The sequence below is a fragment of the Pinus tabuliformis genome, chromosome 9 (assembly GCF_031772625.1).
Source record: "Pinus tabuliformis cultivar Carrire ecotype Pingquan chromosome 9, CPIR1, whole genome shotgun sequence".
In the NCBI taxonomy this organism is placed as follows: domain Eukaryota; kingdom Viridiplantae; phylum Streptophyta; class Pinopsida; order Pinales; family Pinaceae; genus Pinus; species Pinus tabuliformis.
Window position 1 is genome coordinate 1037920884 of NC_142307.1, and position 6548 is coordinate 1037927431.

The following is a 6548-nucleotide window of genomic DNA, read 5'->3' on the forward strand; positions in this document are numbered from 1 at the left end:
GGTTTGGCTTCGAATCTCCATAGAAGGGAAAGTGGTTTGCCACCTTTCATGGAAGTTTCCAAGTGATAAAGCCAATCCCATGAATAATGTGGTTGATCCTATCTCTTTCTTCTCTATCTATAAAAGCTTTCCTCTATGCTTTGAGCAAGCTAGTCACAATAGTCATAGTTACAGTAGTTCCAGTTCTAGCATAGTGATAGAGAGTTTGAAGCTGCAAGAGCCTTCTTTGCACCCATAAGGCCAAATCTAAGTAAGGAGATTCTTGTCACCCAAAGAGAGAGAGGCTTGTTCCTCATCCCAACAAGCTTTGCAAGACTTGTGTAGCTGACTACCCAGCCAAAGGAGGATTTGACGTCAGAACAATGGTTGTATTCTTCTTTGTTATTTATTAATAATAGATAACTATCATTATGGTTCCACTCTCATTGTCTTATGTTTGATGTTGAGTTATATCTTTTCTGACTGATATATAATTGCATCTACTAGATTGTATGCTTGTTTTTGTGTTGTTCTTTGCATGTGCATGTGTCCAATCACGGAGATCATGGGGATCGTGACCGGCCAAGGCAAAGGAATGAGGGTGATATTTCTTCTACGAACACTAGCGTTGGAATCCAAGTAGGTTCTCACCATCTACTTCTTCTTTGCAATTAGGAACTTGCGTGATAGCATTGTGTGATTGTTGCTAAACCCGGTCTGGGCTAGTAGGGATCGTCTCTGTCCGCAGAGAGGATTTACCTCCACAACACCCAGTATGGTCGCCACTATGTTAGTGCCTAAATCTACCTCAGGCTGAAGGAAGGAAGGTCTAGGGTAATATCAAACCACGCTTAAGCTGGTAGCTAGCCCTAGCAGGTCGGTAGAGGGCTCTCTCCTTGTCAATCTCAATTAGAATATGGAAAATAGGGCTTGAGATGACTGAAATAAATGCTGATTTTAAGCTAGGTATGGTAGATTAGGGTTTCTAGTTTGATTTTAGGTTTTGGTTGCTGGATCAATTGGAGGAGGTAGATTAGATCCGAGAAATCAACTCAGGGATACAGTCATGTCCTGTGGGGCAGGGTAGACAATATCTTATGTACTTGCAAAGGATTGAGATGGTAGAGTAAGACTGCTGAGGAGTTGAGGAGGGCACAAGAAACTATGAATCCTCTTCAAACAGTGAAAACATTGAAAACTGAATGCAATCCCAAGACAAAGCACTGTAAATCTAGTGTATTTTGTATATTCACCTTGATTCATTTAGTTTAGAAGAAAGAGAGAGTTGTGGATACATATAAAACATCAGAAAAACTCATTACAAAGAAGAAACAATACATAAACTCACTGTCACAAGAATCCCACAAAAATAGCTGTGAAACCCGGTTTTATTCCTTGCCAACTGCTGATACAAAATTTTCAGTGAGTCCAACACTTCTGCCAAAGTCCAACCTTTACAAATGAATCAAAAGGTACATGATATAGGCAAGGAAACTAATCAAGCTAGCTATCAAGGTCGAATCCATGAGAAAAGGTGTGGTTTCAACCATATCTAAACTAGGAACAGGAATATAGGCAGTGGAACAGCTTGCCTCTAAAACCATGGAAATTGATTCATTCACCCCCAAACCACTTTTGAATTAATTTAGCTACCCTATAAAGTGTTTTGCATCCATAATTACATCAAATTACATAATTTAGCATGCTAATTTCACCTAGAGAGCAAGAAAAAGTCAACTATAGAGAAAATTAGGTGAAATCTGGAAAATCAGGCAAAACTGGCAAAATTGATCCTATGCACAGTGTTTTTTCTAGGCCACTTTTGGAACGCTTCCTGAAGTCCAAATTAGGTGCAGGATAGCTCGTTGGAAAGCCTGATGAGTTTTATTTCTAGAACAACTTGAATTTCTAAATTTGGAGTCCATTTTCCCCTCCAAAAAGTGATTCTCCCAAGACTGCTTCCTGTGTGGCAAAAAAGTGACAGAGAGGGCACTTTTTAGGTGTTTTTTCCCTTTTGGAGACCTAGAACTTGTCCAAAATTCTCAGCCATTTCTGAGCATGCATATTTTTCTTGCAAATGGATGCCCCCAACAAAAGCACAACGCCACCGAAAAAACCTGTTTTTTGCATTAAAATTTTGAAAAATGGCAAGAATTGCTCCAAATTTATTGAAATTTGGCATGAGTGACCCTTGTTAAGTACTTTGCTAGGCCAATGATGCTTCAACCAAAATATTGAGCTTATCTTGCTCTTTTTTTCTCCTCAAATCTCTTTTTAGCTTAGCCTTTAACCTCTTCACCCTTTTTTTGCAAATTTTGTTCCGGGTTAGGTAGTGATAGGCCATATGGCACAACATTTTCTTCTCTTTATTGGCTTTCTCAAGCATATTTTCCAGGTGAATGTTTTCCCTCTCCAACCATGATTCCCAGTCATCCTAAATTTCTTGCTCAAGGGAGGTCATCTTGATCTTTCTCTTATTCTCCATTTGTCTATTTTCCCTAATCATTTATAGCTCCATAATAGTTTGTTTATTTGTCAGTTGCTTGTTCTCCTACACAAGAAAGTTGATGATCCATTTGGCTCTCTCAAGATCAAGAGATAAGGCTTGTATTTCAGCCTCCTTCTCTTTGATAATCATGTCTTTTAGTTTTGAGCTTTGAGATCCCAAATCAGTGACATCCTCCTCAATCAAAACAAAATCCATGTCTTGCCCTTCAATAGGGCCCTCCTCATGCATCCTTTGCTTCCCTTTGTCTTTTCTCTTTCACTGTTGGCCAACTTGTATAGTTGGAGAAGAAGGCAAAGCCCCATTCAGCCCCGGTGAAGATAACATTTGCCTGTGGTCTGGTGAAGAAAACGAGACCCCTTCCACCTCTGGTGGAGATAGTACTTGCTTGGCAGCAGTAAAAAGCCTCCTGGTGCCTCTCTCATAGGTGACAAACACTGGCACACCTGTAGTTTCAGTCTCATGAACACCTAGTTGTCTTGATGGCCCTCCTTCCTCTTGAGGCACTGATGGAATCACCTGAGGGCCTTTGAAAATCTCATGGGCGATTAAAGTATCCCATGGTATCTTCAGCAAGCTTAGATGATGAAAAACAACAATTTTAATCAGTGAGAAATGGTAAATTCTATTGAATTGCTGAGGAAAATGTTTCCTTTGCACATAGAGAGCCATCTTCTCAATATTCCTGCATACAAAATATGGGAGGTTCATCATCATCACTCTTGTGAAATGCATCAACAATCTGACATGATATGTATATAGGCGGGAAAACCTCCTTTCACAGGTGAAATACTTGATGATGAGTTTCATGACAGGAGCATAAATGTTCTACAAGTATTTGAAAGGAAACACCCTGCTGATTGACCTGTGATATCAAGCCTTAATGTAAGGCTCATAATGTTCTCTACCCACATGTTGCCCCTTATTACACTGTTCACCTACATTAGGAATTCTTGTTGCTGCTGCGATGGTGTCAGGTGTCAAGGTGAAAGAGACATCAGCAAGGTTCACCTGGCCATTGTGAAGATGAAGAACAAACAACCTAGCAAGCTCATGATGATATTTCACCCTCTCTACCATTTCACAAGACTGATGTTTAAAGCAAGCTACAGCAAGAGGGCAAGCAAGTAATTCTGTTCGAGTGGTGGGCTCCTCCGAGATGATTTTTCCTCCTTTATGTGGCTTTCTTGCTACATGAGCTTCTCTGGAAGAATCACTAAGAGTTTCCTCTTCCCTCTCATAGTCTGAATCTGTCTCCATGCTTATGAATTTGGAGTGAAAGTAGTTGAGTATGAAGAGATTTTGAAATATGAAGTGAAAGGGTTTCTTTTGGGAAATGAGGGGAGTGGATGGTATTATGAAGGTGGAATCAGGGGTTTGATAATGAAGTGAATGTAGTGAAGGGATAGGATGTGGGAATTAGGGTTTGGGAATAGGGTATATGTTAGGGTTTGGTAAATGGGAGTGGGGTTTGGGGAGTGAGTGTTGATGATTTTGGGAGAGGGAAAGGGATTAAGGGAATAGGGAAAATAGATTAAGGGAATCGAAACAGCAGAAAACAAGTACCCTTTGCAAATCTATGAGACAGTTTGGAGGATAGCTAGGGTTTAGTTTTGTTTTAGAGATGAAAATCACCACAACTGATGAAAAACCCTTGCTAAACTATATGAGAAGCTTTACTTACTTGATGAGAGGCCAATTAAGGAATTTGAAGTAAAGTAGGGTGATTTGAGTCGTTTTGAAACTCAGTGGACAGGGCGCAGCACTGCCTCTTAGGTGCACAGCGCTAGACCAATTTTGTATGGGAAATCTACAACAGGTGCGCAGTGCTGGGTAGGTGCGCAGCACCAAGGCCCAGGTGCACAGCGCCAATAAAATTTTGGGATTTTTCCTATGTTTTTTCCATCTTTCTTCAAAAACATGATTTTTTATGCTTTTGGATCTTTCAATTGCAATAATGAAGACTCAAACACATGAATGGGCTTTTATATCCCTCTCTTTTAATTCTTCATTAACCAAACCCACTTTTCTAATGTTTTGCTAGCTTTTTCACAAATTCTCTGTTTCACTTACATTCTGACTTTTTCTTTTTTGTAGGTGGACTTTTACATTAATTTTCTGTAATGGTAGGAGTTAACCTTGTCACCAGGTCACCAGGAACAGCTATTGAACACTTATTACATATAGAAATATTGAGATTACATGAAATTTGTACAATAATGGAAAAAACCCTGTTTTCACCTCAAAACAGAGTTTTGAGGTAAAAAAGAACTATTGAGCATAATAGAAGTAAATTTATGATCTTATGAACTTATTTATCCTCCTCATGTGCCTACTGACCTTTTTATTTAATTAAGATGACCATGATGACAAACCCCAAGACCTAGTGAGACTAAACCCTAAAACTAATTTTTATAAATGAAATGAAATATGATGACAATAAATGACTAAAAAAAATGAATGAACAGGTCAGCAGGTGAATGTCATGAGGGAAATTGACATGAAACCACTACCATCAGTTGATCCATGACCTAATGGAATGCAGTTGATCGGATGGGACACCTAATAAAGAGCAATTTGATCACTGATGGAAGTGTGAAGACACTGACACTAACAATTTGGGACATATTGTAGGAGTTGGTGAATTGAAGATTGATCCCTCCAACGTTTGTGTTATTTTCAATTGGCCTAAACCCAATAATGTAACATAACTTAGGAGCTTTTTGGGAGCAACCCAATATTGGAGAAAATTTATTGCTAACTCCTTATTCATTGTAGCACCATTACATGCTTTGATAAGCGTGAAGCATGTATTTTAGTGGGAAGGCAAGGAGTATAAATCCTTTGACACTTTGAAAGAGAAAATCATTAAAACACGAGTTTTAGCTCTTCTAGATATTAAGCAGCCATTTGAAATTCAAATTGATGAAAGCGAATATGTTATTGGAGCAATTTTGATGCAACATGGTAAGTGAGTATTGTATCATTTTGAAATGTTTTCGAATGCAGTAATTAACTATCAAATTATGATAAAGAGTTGTATGTTTTGGTACAAAGAGTGAAGAAATGGAAGCACGATTTTATTGGTAAAGAAACTATTATTTATACTGACCATCAACCTTTGCAATAGTTAGAATCACAAACCAAGATACAACAAGCTATACATTTCAAATGGATGGGATTCCTACAACAATTTCATTGGTAATTAAGTATAAGAAAGGTATATACAACAAAGTTGCATATATGTTATCAAGGCCTATTGTTAATGCGTATGTTATTCTTAAGCATAACTCAATCATGCATGAAAGTTATATTGAACAACATGCCCAAGATGAATATCTTAAAGATGTTTATGAAAATTTGAGTCAAGAAATCATGTTGAAGAGTTAGATTATCATGTTCATAAAAAAAATTTATATCATCTTGGCAAGTTATGTGTTCCACAGGGTGAAAGAGTCGATGTTACAAGGGAAGCATGTACTTCTCTTATTGCTAGTAACTTTGGTGTAGGAAAAACAATTGCTCAATTATAGAGGTATTGTTAATGGCCTCACATGAATGAAATTGTATCAAGATATGTAAAATGATATTCTATGTGTTCTACTAGAAAGCCAAGCAATAGGAAATTAGGTTTTTACATTCTAGTGCATATCGCTTCTCGTCCCTGGGAAAGTATTTCTATGGATTTTGTTGGGGGACTACCAATGTATAGGAAAGTTCATGATTATTTATATGTTGTAATTGATCATTCCAATAAAATATGTTTTTTGATGCCATGTAAGAAATAGGTTACAATTGAGCATACTGCAAAGATGTTCTTCCAAAATGTATGGGTGGATTTTCGGTTACCTACTTTGATTATTTCTGATCACGATTCTTTATTTATCAGGAAGTTTTGGTCAATTTTATGAGAACTCATGGACACAAAGTTGAAGAAGAGCACAAAATTTCATCCACAAATTGATGGCCAAATAGAAGTAGTGAAAAAAAACAATAGTGCATATCCTTCAACGATATGGTGGTAAGCATCCTAAAATTTGGTGTGAGCATTTGCATTACATCT